The following is a 12,114-nucleotide window of genomic DNA, read 5'->3' on the forward strand; positions in this document are numbered from 1 at the left end:
GTCCCTCCAAGTTCCTTTCCTGGATACCGTACTTACCCATCAAAGGTACAGTATGTGACCTATCAAAAAAAACTTGATGGGAAAAAGTGCGTCCATGTACAGAAACTCTAACCCATTCGTTTTGGAGACAAGGAAATGCAGCGACGCATGAGGTGGCGAATAGCTTAACAATGTTAATTATGGATTACATTTTGCACTTTGTGTGTAACTTCGTCTGTCCTTTTTTTATTAATGATACTCTTCATGCCTTTAAATTGCCCTCAGGGATAAATTAGGTAGCTTCATTGATCGAACGATTGTGATGGATCTGATGCAAAATTAAATTTGCGTCTGGCGATGGGGCGCAATTATTTTTATTGGTATCTACTTCTAAGTTGGACCATTTTTTATTTCCTCTGCGGTCTATCTTCCGGGTGGAACTCATTGTGTTCTCTCGTCATTGGTACTGTGACTTGTCAAGGTCTGCGATTGGCTGGCAACCTGTTCAGGGTGTACCCCGCCTCCTCCCCATTGATAGCTGAGATAGGCTCCAGCACTCCCGCAACCCTTGTGAGGATAAGCGGCTCAGAAAATGGATGGATGGATGGACTTGTCAAGGTGCGTATCGCAGTAATTCCCTACAGGTGTGGATCATATGCATATTGATTCAAAATTTGCATTTGGCGTGTGGGGGGAGTGGAGGGGGTGGTTTACTGCATCCTACCAGTGCTCAGTGACCACGATTCCCGACTGGAATAAACGGAGGACACATTAAACCACTTTTATTTTATTTGTTCACGGGTTGTATTTTATTTACAATAAAAGATTGAACAGTGCTTTTCAGGTTTCGTGGCACACCCATGTCGCTGTCTCGATTTGCACATTATGCCATGACACTGAAAAAAAAGGCCATTGATTTTCTGATTTTCTGATCGGATATGATTTCCCCTCTTCTCCTCGAAAATAATAAAATTATATTAGGTAAATTCTTAGAACTTTTTTTCATTGTAGTACGAGTAACAATGTCGATGGGCTGCAATTCTTTTTATTTTTTTTAATATATATTTGTTTTACTTGTCAAGGCAAATTCCCTACAGGTTTGCCTGTGTGCGTACGCTAGGATGTGGGTCTTGCACTATTTTGAGCTTTTGTGCATACACTCAGTAAGAATCCTATACATTCTTTGGTAAGTGAGGCCCCAGATATTTAAACACAGATGGTAGAGCAACACATGTAGACAAACAATATCACAATACTCACAGCCATACATTTTTTATAGTCTCTGAAAAAAAAGGCTACCGTCATTGCAGCTTTTTAAGTCACTGAGAACAGTGACAACGTGACAACAGACAAGCTTTTGGTCATTTGTCTGTATAAATGCATTATACTGGCACAAAACTTGAAAGATGTGGCCTACCATTGAATGCATGCATTTGGCACGCCATGGTACAGTTCAGGCAAGAAACAGTTCAATGAGACATATCACAATCAATCCTATTCTAAACAATTATGCAAATGTTTAACAATGCATGCTTTAATTTATAATTCTCTATACCATACTGTATTTATCATTTTCTACTACATGCTCTTCCTCGTTACTTGTTTTGGAAAACTTGTGTAACTCATTAAATTTGATCATTTTCCTGTTGAAAAAGTCTCTCTGCCAGACTATTACTTCCCTTTCCTCTCACAAGCCGGGTTGTAACAGCTCTTAAAGAGTCTCAGGCAAAGCAGGAGCATATCACACGACCTGTGTGGCCTTATTCATTACAAGTGTCAGGCAGAGGTGGCACCAGTGCTTCATAACCTGAAGGCAGCCCCATTTATCGCTTCAACATGGTAAATCGATATATTTTCCTCCAAATACCCACTTAATATAGACAAGAACGTTTTTGAATAATCTGCAATTGATGAAAGCCACGCCTAACAAATGTCTACAGGCATGTGTCTTTACAAATAATATTAACCTAAGTGGTTAGATCTGTTGCTTCATGGTTGTTTTGCTTTTCCATCTGTCAGGCCTTTCTGTATGGATTTTACATGTTCTCTTTACTTTGGCCAGATAATGCAGCTTCCTCCCAACAGTCCCAAAACATACAGTATACGTACAGTGGAGGGTGTAAATTGCCTGTAGGTGTAAATGTGAGTGTAAATGGCTGTCTCTGAACAGGGTCATGGATGGCTATAGTGCTGTATTACATTCTTTAGGTTACTTTATGCTTCTTATAAAACCGATTTTCATTGGTTTTACCCAAAATAAGATGACTTATTCTGGAACTTACTGTGATGCCACTTAACCACACATCACACACTCTTATTTGTCTTGTTGACTATAGAAGCGCTTATCTTATCTTTTCTTTTTTAAATGATTAGTATTACTATTCATCTAGCATTTCCCATGTTCTACAGATTTTGGCATCTTTCCGTGTGAGAGGGACGACATGCATTTATATGACTGATACTACATTCCTTTCCTCCTTCCGCTCTCATCACCCTGATAATTGAACAAAAATTGAGCTGTCTCTGAACGACAGCCAAGCTCTAACTCATATATTCTTCAAATGTAAAAGAAGTAGTAGACAGACTATTTAAAGTATTTACACTCACATTCACACTTACAATTGCTGTTTACCATGATACTATCAGTGACCTGACCACACACCATCAGGTGCAATGGGGTTCAGCTGAAATGAAATGAAACATTAAACGATAAAAAGGCTTAAGCACAGTGTTTGTATGTTCAACTAGTTTTTTGCCTCATTGCCTTTACTTCATGGAAAAGAAGCATCAAATTACCTTTCCCAAACATTGAAATGATTAAACATGCTGTTAGAGCCAACTTTGTATTAAACATACAAAATTAAGATCAACATCCTGTCTCATGCAGCACGGTGGATGACTGGTTAGAGCGTCAGCCTCACAGTTCTGAGGACCCGGGTTCAATCCCTGGCCCCGCCTGTGTGGAGTTTGCATGTTCTCCCCGTGCCTGCGTAGGTTTTCTCCGGGCACTCCGGTTTCCTCCCACATCCCAAAAAAAAAACATGCATTAATTGGAGACTCTAAATTGCCCGTAGGCATGACTGTGAGTGCGAATGGTTGTTTGTTTCTATGTGCCCTGCGATTAGCTGGCAACCAGTTCAGGGTGTACCCCGCCTCCTGCCCGATGACAGCTGGGATAGGCTCCAGCACGCCCGCGACCCTAGTGAGGAGAAGCGGCTCAGAAAATGGATGGATGGATCCTGTCTCATTGTTTTTGTATAAATGCTACAAGAGACATACGTTACCAGCTGTGAGGAGCTTAACTTATCGAATACTGTTATTTTTGCTATTTTAAGTAATGAAACAAGATTTGTAAGCAGCAAAATTGTCAGCAAACACAATGCTCTCTTTCTCAGTTTGGGATCATAATGTGCACACACAGTGGAAAACATGTTAGAGCTGCCAACCTATAGAAATTCACTTCCAGAACAATCAGAATTTTCATATTTTTTAAATTATGTCAAGAACATTACCGAGGGACGGTTATTGCCATATATTATGTAATAGGATCAAAACAATTAGGTATACTTCTCCATTGCACAACATAATCATTACACTGGAATCATAATTCTTAATAACGTATTGTTTCAGTATGTGTTGTTTTATAAAATAAGAAAAATATGATGAAGTGGAGTGCCATGAATAACGCTTTTCATCACAAATATGTGAGTATAAAAGTAGTTGAAATGGTAAACTACTTAAACTTAATGTTGATTAATGTTCTTATCAATTACATTCACTTACAATCGTCCTCCAGAAGGAGTCCAAGTACTTTGTCAAGTTAAGGAGATATGAGAATGTTCTCAAATTCACACTTTTTATTTGGTGATAAATATTAATATACAAAATTTTTTGTTGTAAATATTTGTAGGCTATCTTAAAATGAAGAAGAAGAATCATCTTTTATTGTCATGAACATGCATGCATGCATGCACATGAAATTTGTTCTCTGCATTTAACCCATCACAGTGAACACATACACATGTTAGTGGAACACACTGGAGCAGGGGGCAGCTGAAGCGCCCGGGGAGCATTTCGGGGTATCAGTGTCTTGCTCAAGGACACCACAGCCGTGAGTCCGGGGGATGTTGGCGGATGGTCCAGTCGGGGTTTTGAACCTTGGTCCCCCACGGTGGCAGGCGATGACCTTAACCATTGGGCCACGGCTGCCCAGATAACTGAAACAGATATCAAAAGCAGGACTAAATTATATAACTCACCTTTTGTCGAAATTGATCGAAAGTAAAGGGGTAGGACATCAGTGACTAATCTAAAACATAATAAACAAAATCTTTATAAAATAAAATCTTTGTAAAGAATGGATCTTATACTATATTGTTTTCTATATTGTTAAAAATCACAGTACTGTAGGCTCACCAGGCAGATTACAAAAAACAGGAACAAGGCTGCAGTGGATACAAAAAGTATACACACTCCTCTTCAAATGCGAAGTTTTTGTGTTGTAAAAGAATTTGACCAAAATAAATCATTTAAAAAATGTTCCATGTTTCGAGAACTCAACTGATTTATTTTTGTATATTTTTGAGAGGGGGAGGTGAAAATATAAAACAGAAATAAACTTGAATGTGATTGACTTGGACTTGATGGTTAACTTGCTGCCTTCTTGGCCAGGTCACCATTCTGTTTTAACTGATCTTTTACCTGGTTAAATAAAGTTTAAATTAAAAAAATATGAATAAATGTAGTTGCACAAGGATGCATTCCCACTTATGACTGGCTTGTGGCTGTGCTCAAGTAACAGATCACGTTCAAACTCATGTTCAATGGGAGTCCACACACACCTGCCACCATTTCAATTTTAAAGTGAAAAAAACAACAACAACGCATGTATAGGCCCTTACAGCAACATTATTTGCTTTATTCACTAAAATGACCGAATGAAGAAGCTGTTCGCTGACCAGACTTATTGATAAAGTGTGTGTTTGTGTGTGTGTCTGCGTGTGTGCACGTGAGTGAGAGAGATCGAGAGCAAGAGAGAGAGAGAGAGAAAGAGAGAGAGAGAGAGAGAGAGAGAGAGAGAGAGAGAGAGAACAGAACATACTCCAGAAAATGCAGGTTTTGCGGTTTACTCGTGACCATAAAATAGGGCTAATGTTGCCATATGCACAGCCAAAACAACAGACTTTGTGTGCAGATGTGACTTTCTTTGTCGTTTTATTGGTGAACTTGAGTCAAACATCACTGTGGTAATCATGGTGGATTGGACCAATGACGCACGATGCGGACGTCTAAAACTGCAGTCTAAAAATAGATTGCACACGCAGCTATTAATAAATGAAAGTAGCGAACGATATGTAGATTATTGTAATACAGTAAAAGTATCATTTCATCTTAAGGTAAATACTCGAGTAAAAGTAAAAAAGTATGCTTCATTAAAACTACTCTGACAAGTACAATTTATCCAAAATGTTATTTGAGTAAATATAATGACGTAATTGTAACGCGTTACTATCCACCTCTGCTCATAAAGTATCATACGAATTCTTCTTTTCCTTTCAGCTTGTCCCATTAGGGGTCGCCACCAGTGTTGCCACAGTTTCCTTGAAAAAGTAACTTAGTTACTTTACTGATTACTTTAGCTTAAAAGTAACTTCGTTACTTTACTGATTACTTGATTTCAAAAGAAACTAAGTAAGAAAAAATTAACTTTTTAGTTACTTTCAGCAGCTGCCAAGTGGCAGAAATATCACTTATCCACAGGACAAAAAAAGCATTTACTTAGCCGTACCCATTACTTGGTAATGTACGCCACACAAATTACAGAATGATGTCATCAACATGAACCAATAACTTAAATGTTAGTGTAGTTGAAGCCACATTAAATGAGCAACTTAGAGCAGACTTGACATGCCAACACAGTAAAGTATCTAAACATAAACCGTTCTCAGTACACTTCTCTAAAGACTCTTAACTGATGGATGGATGGATGGATGGATGGATGGATGTATGGATGGATGGATGCCGATTGTGGTCCATGAAGGCAACTGTGTGTGTGTGTGTGTGTGTATGCATGTTCGTAAATGTTAACGTGAGTGCCGGTTTGATATTGGGGGCATACAAACACACACGCATACGCACACACGCACAAACCGTTGCTCCCAACATCGTAATTTTGATGCGAAGAGCGAGAAAAGGTGACAAGGTACGCAACTGTTTAACAAGTAAAGCTGTGGGTGATTGACAGGGGGAGAAGCACTTACGTAATGTCAGCCATGGAGCGCGTTAAACCAGCTCACAGTCCGGACTACAAAGATGAAACTTCTCACTTTTCATTGTAAATATTATTTAAGTATTGTAAGTCCTTCAGTGAGTCAGTCCTTAACCTCCATGACCGATTTTTGACCGTGCACTTTGGTATGACTAATTAACTCACAATGCATTGCGCACTTAACACGCCAGTAAAACTGTAATCTTAATGTGTAAATAAAAAAGTAACAACAATCCAATACACTTTTTTACAAAGGAAAATAATATAAATAGTGTGGCGATAGTGAAATCATGCATTTCTTTGCACGTTTATGGTACTCCACCGTCACTGTGCATTGTAGAATCACCTCTCAATCGCTTTCTTCCACTTATATAGAAATCAGCGATCTGTGTGAAAGGTTAAATGCTATTCATGGAATGGACTGTGTTTCTTTGAGTCACCAGCCACAAATCAGTACTTGGTGGTAGACATTGATAAATCAAAAGTAACTGTAGTCTGATTGCTCTCCCGGCGAAAGTAACCAGTAACTTTGCCTGTTACTCAAAATATTGGAATTTTGGAGTAACGTGTTACCAGTAGTGATGGTGAGATGAAGCTTCATGAAGCATCGTAACACTTCAGCCATTGGTTCGAGTAATGGTTCATTTCTTGATGCTTCATGGCTCACGAAACCACCTTCTGGCCATGTGCATAATCACAGGCAGCTGTATCTTTACCACATACAGTATGTGCTGCGTTGCATTTTTGCGTCTTTTTGGCTCTTGTATGACTATGTATGACAAAACAATGTTTGACCAAGTAATTTTCCAACATAAAGTGCAAAATATTTTTTTTCGTATTCTGTGTGTTTAAAATGTTCCTCATCACTGGTATGGCAGGTTGTATAATGTTTTTCTCACACGTTGAGAAAGTGGCATGGGCTTGAGAGGGCAGAGGATTTTGAAGGTGCTTATTTAGAAATAATAGTTTATCATCATTTTTTAAGTGATTCATTCAAGAGCAAAATTATATAAACTGGGGTACAGGAACTTTTGTGAGGTTTTACTGTACCTTACTTTCTTGGAAGACAAAAAATACCTTCCCTTTGAATAAAAAAAGAAATGGTGTACAATGTAGTTTTTAATAAACAAATGTAATTGATAAGCCTCAATAACAGTTACTTATGTGGCGCAGTGCTGCTTGTGGTTCGAACTCAGGTGACCACCATACCTGAGGTTGAGAGTCGAGGGCACCAATGGCTCGCTATCTCTACTGCCCAAGCTATGTCCAAACTATGCTGTAAACACCCTCCAAACTCTAGTATCATACAATATCCAAATTCTGAGCTGACCACAACTCTATAAAAAAAAAAACACACACATTTTGAATGGAGCCTGCATGAGGCGTTTATATTGCTGTCAAATCTCGTGGCAAACTGAAGTGTTTTCCGAATCGGTCACGTGGTACAGCCAGGCAGCGAGGCTTCAGATGTCATCACTTAGGTAGATTTACCCCTAAATGAAGCAAGCCTCAATACGCGCTTTGCGGACACGCCCCCTTCATTACTCGACACACGCCTCGAAGACTCGGCACAACCCGTAACATCACTAGTTACCAATATCACTGAGCACAATCAACAGACAGAGACTAGTACTCGGATTTCCAGGTGGTTCCACTGTTCTCACAGATATGATGACTAGATCTGGCTAACAGACGTGCCTGCGTAGCGGCCATGTTAGCAGGAGTAACGTTCTCATCAAAGGCAACGCAGGGGTGATGTTTCCATTAAACTTAATGCATGGACATTAGCTTAGAGTCGCATTAGGCACGCATCTCAAAAGGACTGTGTCGTATCTACCTATTCATATCTATGACTGTTGTTAACTGTGGCACTTGTGGTGTCTCATCTCACAAACATTTTATACTGATTTTGGTACGGTACACTGTTGTTGTTTGTTTGTCAAGCCCTTCTCTATGGCATCCAATCGTAATGAAGGCGTAAAAAGGAAGCGCGCTAACCTCATGGCTCATGAAAGCGACCCTCGGCTCACCATCACAACAACTGTCTACTACCAGCATGTCATTATCACCCCAACCAAGCACCAACAAGGTAAGTTTGGATAAACTTGAAAACATTTCGACGATTTTCAAGTTGTTTTTTTTTTTTATATTTATTTACTTAATTTTATACTGTATTTTAAGGCAATGAAAACAAATTGTAAACCAAAATTTTTATACTGTACTCTATGCTTTTAGGCCACAAAAAAAGTGCTTCAATTGAACAGACAATCAGCTTTAACGGACGACCCCTCCCCTGATTAGCCCGTTAAATTGAGGTTCCACTGCTGAACTACCTTTGTATTTCTTAGATTCCCGTACCACTCCTCACCTGTACTCCTGCTTTCCTGTCTCGTCTTCTGCCTGCCAGAATCCCGCACATCGAAACTACTAATCTTCAACCCTTCGAAGATCCGACCCACTCATCTTTGACTTATATCAACATTCATCAAGTAAAACTGTCTTTTGCCCAGTGTCTGTTCTTGTCTTACCGCACTGACCAATACCACACCATATAATTCTTGCAGTCTTATAAGATTAAAGCAAACCAGAAGGAAGAAACATACATTGAATTGTGGCCACACTGGGGAGAATTGCAGGCTCCAATTGTCATCAGCACTTGCCAAAGTGGTCTTTCCAAGATGGCGCCTAACCGTGTGCTCGCCTCGGTTACGTGCTCTCTAGTATCGTCTCTGTTTTTGTGTTTTTCATTCGTCTTTGGAGGTATTACGCGACTCACTTATACAAGGGAAGACTTGCTAAACACGAGGGAGTCTACCCCGAACTTTCTTTCACCAACTTTCGCAAATCCGCTCGTTTTTTTTCTCCAAGTTACTCACCGGTGTGGCGGCCGCGGCGTACGGCGTATGAAGGCGAAGGCGACGAATGGGGAAGCACACGGGCATCCAAGTGAAGCTCTGTAAGAGAGGATTTCGAATGTCGCTCCTGTCGATTCACCACGTGAATCTACGCTCCCTACCCAACAAAATGGACGAGCTTCATCTTCTGACAAAGGCCAGTACAGACTCCAGACGTTCCACCCCCCTGTGCTTTATGGAGACATGGTTTGGTGAACGCGTCCCCGATGGGGCCGTAATGCTTCCGGGCTTCCAACTTCACGAGGCATACCCCGTCACGGAGTTATCGGGGAAAACAAACGGCGACGGGATATGCTTCTATTTGAACGAAAAGTGGTGTACCAACATCATGGAGCTCAGCACACACTGCAGCCCGGACTTGGAGTCGCTGTTTTTGAACTGTAAGTCATTCTACTCGCTGGGTGCATTTGCATCTTTCATCCTTGCTGATGTTTACATTCCTCCTCAAGCTAACACATACACCGCACTGCTAACGCTCACTGAACAAGTGAACGAAATTGAAAAAATGCACCCAGAGTCACGTCTCATTATTCTTTGGGACTTTAACAAAGCTAAACTCAACCACGAACTCCCTAAATACAAGCAGCACATCAACTGTCCTACCAGAGAAATTTTTAGACCACTGCTATACTACGCTAAATAACGCATACCGTGCTATACCTTGTGCAGCTCTGGGCTCGTCTGATCACTGATTAATTAACTTCAAAGCTGTTTAGACTGCACAGACTGGAGTCTCTTTGAAAATTCCACTGGAAACCTGGATGAATATACAGACACTGTTACATTATATCAATTTCTATGAAGAGGTATGTGTACCAACAAAGTCATTTCAATAACAACAAGCCGTGGTTCACTGCCAAACTTAAGCAACTTACCAGGCTAAAGAGGACAGGTATCGAAGTGGGGATAGAGCCCTGTGTAATTGCACTAAAAACCAGCTGACTAAAGAAATTAACAACACAAAGAGAAATTAGGGCGGCACGGTGGACGACTGGTTAGAGCGTCAGCCTCACGGTTCTGAGGACCCGGGTTCAATCCCCAGCCCCGCCTGTGTAGAGTTTGCATGTTCTCTCCGTGCCTGCGTGGGTTTTCTCAGGGCACGCCGGTTTCCTCCCACATCCCAAAAACATGCATTAATTGGAGACTCTAAATTGCCCATAGGCATGACTGTGAGTGCGAATGGTTGTTTGTTTCTATGTGCCCTGCGATTGGCTGGCAACTAGTTCAGGGTCTAACCCGCCTCCTGCCCGATGACAGCTGGGATAGGCTCCAGCACGCCCGCGACCCTAGTGAGGAGAAGCGGCTCAGAAAATGGATGGATGGAAGAGAAATTAGGCGGTAAAGTTAAAAAAACAATTTACCGCTAATGACTCTAAATCAATCTGGCATGCATTAATATCGCTAAACAATTACAACCGACCATCCCCTCAAGCTGAGAATAATAAAGGACTCGCCGACGACTTGAACACCTTCTACTGCAGATTTGAAAAGGACGCTTCCACCAGCACCGGGGTTCCCCAAGGTTGTGCCCTCTCTCCGCTGCTCTTCTCTCTCTACACGAACGACTGCATCTCAATGCAACCGGCTGTCAAACTCCTGAAGTTTGCAGACAACACAACAGTCATTGGCCTCATCAAAGACGGTGACGTGTCTGTGTATCAACAGGAAGTGGAGCGGCTGGAGCTGTGGTGCGGGCGACACAACCTGGAGCTTGTTGAGGAGTTACCATAAGGGAATAAACTATTGCCACATTCACGACTGCGTGTTTGTTTTTTTCTCTAAGGAAAGGAAACCAAGGATGAAACTCACACGAGTTGCAATTTGATCCATAAATTATCTCCAGAGTTCAGTAAGAGAGTACAAACGCACAGAATTCTGGGCTGCTTTCTCTTCCTCGACCGAACCTCGCATCCACTGTGCAGAAGGAGTGAGAAAAAAAAACGCCTTTCCCTTCAGCCCTTTACATTTTATAGGCTGTTGTCAATACGTTTCCGGGTGTTGCTGCTCTATCCACGGTTCTTGCTGCTGGTCTGGTTCTTGCTGATAGCGTCACCCTAGGGAGTGTGACTGGTTTCAGTTCCTCAACGGTTGTCAGAGGCATCATGCAATTTCAGTCCTTCTGTGACAGACAAGTTACAAAAGCAAAGTTGACAGCAGATTGCACAAGCGATTTATATTTATGGCCAAGATCATTTGAAGCTCCGCCTAATTATTGCAAACAATGTTAGCTGAAATATTTGCTTAATCATTAGAAGCTGAACACGCTCAAGACTGTAGAGATGATTGTGGAATTCAGGAGGCGTACTTTGCCACAGCTGTCCCTCACGCTGTCCAACTGCCCTGTGTCAACAGTCGAGACCTTCAAGTTCCTGGGAATTACAGTCTTTCAGGACCTGCGAAGTGAGAGATCAACATCAACTCCATCCTCAAAAAGGCCCAGCAGAGGATGTACTTCCTGCGGCTTCTGAGGAAGCACGGCCTACCACAGGAGCTGTTGAAGCAGTTCGACACAGCAGTCATCGAATCAGTCCTGTGCTCATCCATCACAGTCTGGTTTGGTGATGCTACAAAAAAGGACAAACTCCAACTGCAACAGACAATCAAAACTGCTGAAAAGATTGTTGGTACCCCCCTACCAAAGCTTGAATACTTGCACGCTGCGAGAACTAAGACAAGAGCATGAAAAATCCTCTCGGACCCTCTACATCCTGGTCACCGTCTCTTCGAGCTCCTTCCCTCAGCTAGGCGTTATCGATCAAAGCAAACTAAAACAAGCAGACATTCCAACAGCTTCTTCCCTCTTGCCATTAACTTCTTAAACAGTTAACTTACAATTCCATTGTAACATTGTCACGTACGGCAATGCCGTAAGGGAAGATCCCAAAAAATAGACTCCAGGTCAGAGGTCCAAACAATTTTAATTAAATGGCAGAGCATGTGATGGCGAGACAT

General features: G+C 41.4%; 2 long non-coding RNA genes across 2 annotated transcripts; one reads left to right on the plus strand and one right to left on the minus strand.

Moving 5' to 3' along the window:
• The first annotated feature begins 494 nt into the window (after positions 1-494).
• On the plus strand, positions 495-8,706 carry LOC133477311 (uncharacterized). Its single transcript, XR_009788294.1, has 3 exons — positions 495-597; positions 8,192-8,336; positions 8,596-8,706. It is a non-coding gene; the product is annotated as an uncharacterized LOC133477311 (long non-coding RNA).
• LOC133477310 (uncharacterized) lies at positions 3,789-10,951 on the minus strand. The gene is made up of 3 exons (XR_009788293.1): positions 9,264-10,951; positions 9,124-9,201; positions 3,789-4,196 (listed from the first exon to the last, which is right to left on the minus strand). It is a non-coding gene; the product is annotated as an uncharacterized LOC133477310 (long non-coding RNA).
• Between the last annotated feature and the right edge of the window lie 1,163 nt (positions 10,952-12,114).

The sequence above is a fragment of the Phyllopteryx taeniolatus genome, chromosome 4, assembly GCF_024500385.1.
Source record: "Phyllopteryx taeniolatus isolate TA_2022b chromosome 4, UOR_Ptae_1.2, whole genome shotgun sequence".
In the NCBI taxonomy this organism is placed as follows: Eukaryota; Metazoa; Chordata; class Actinopteri; order Syngnathiformes; family Syngnathidae; genus Phyllopteryx; species Phyllopteryx taeniolatus.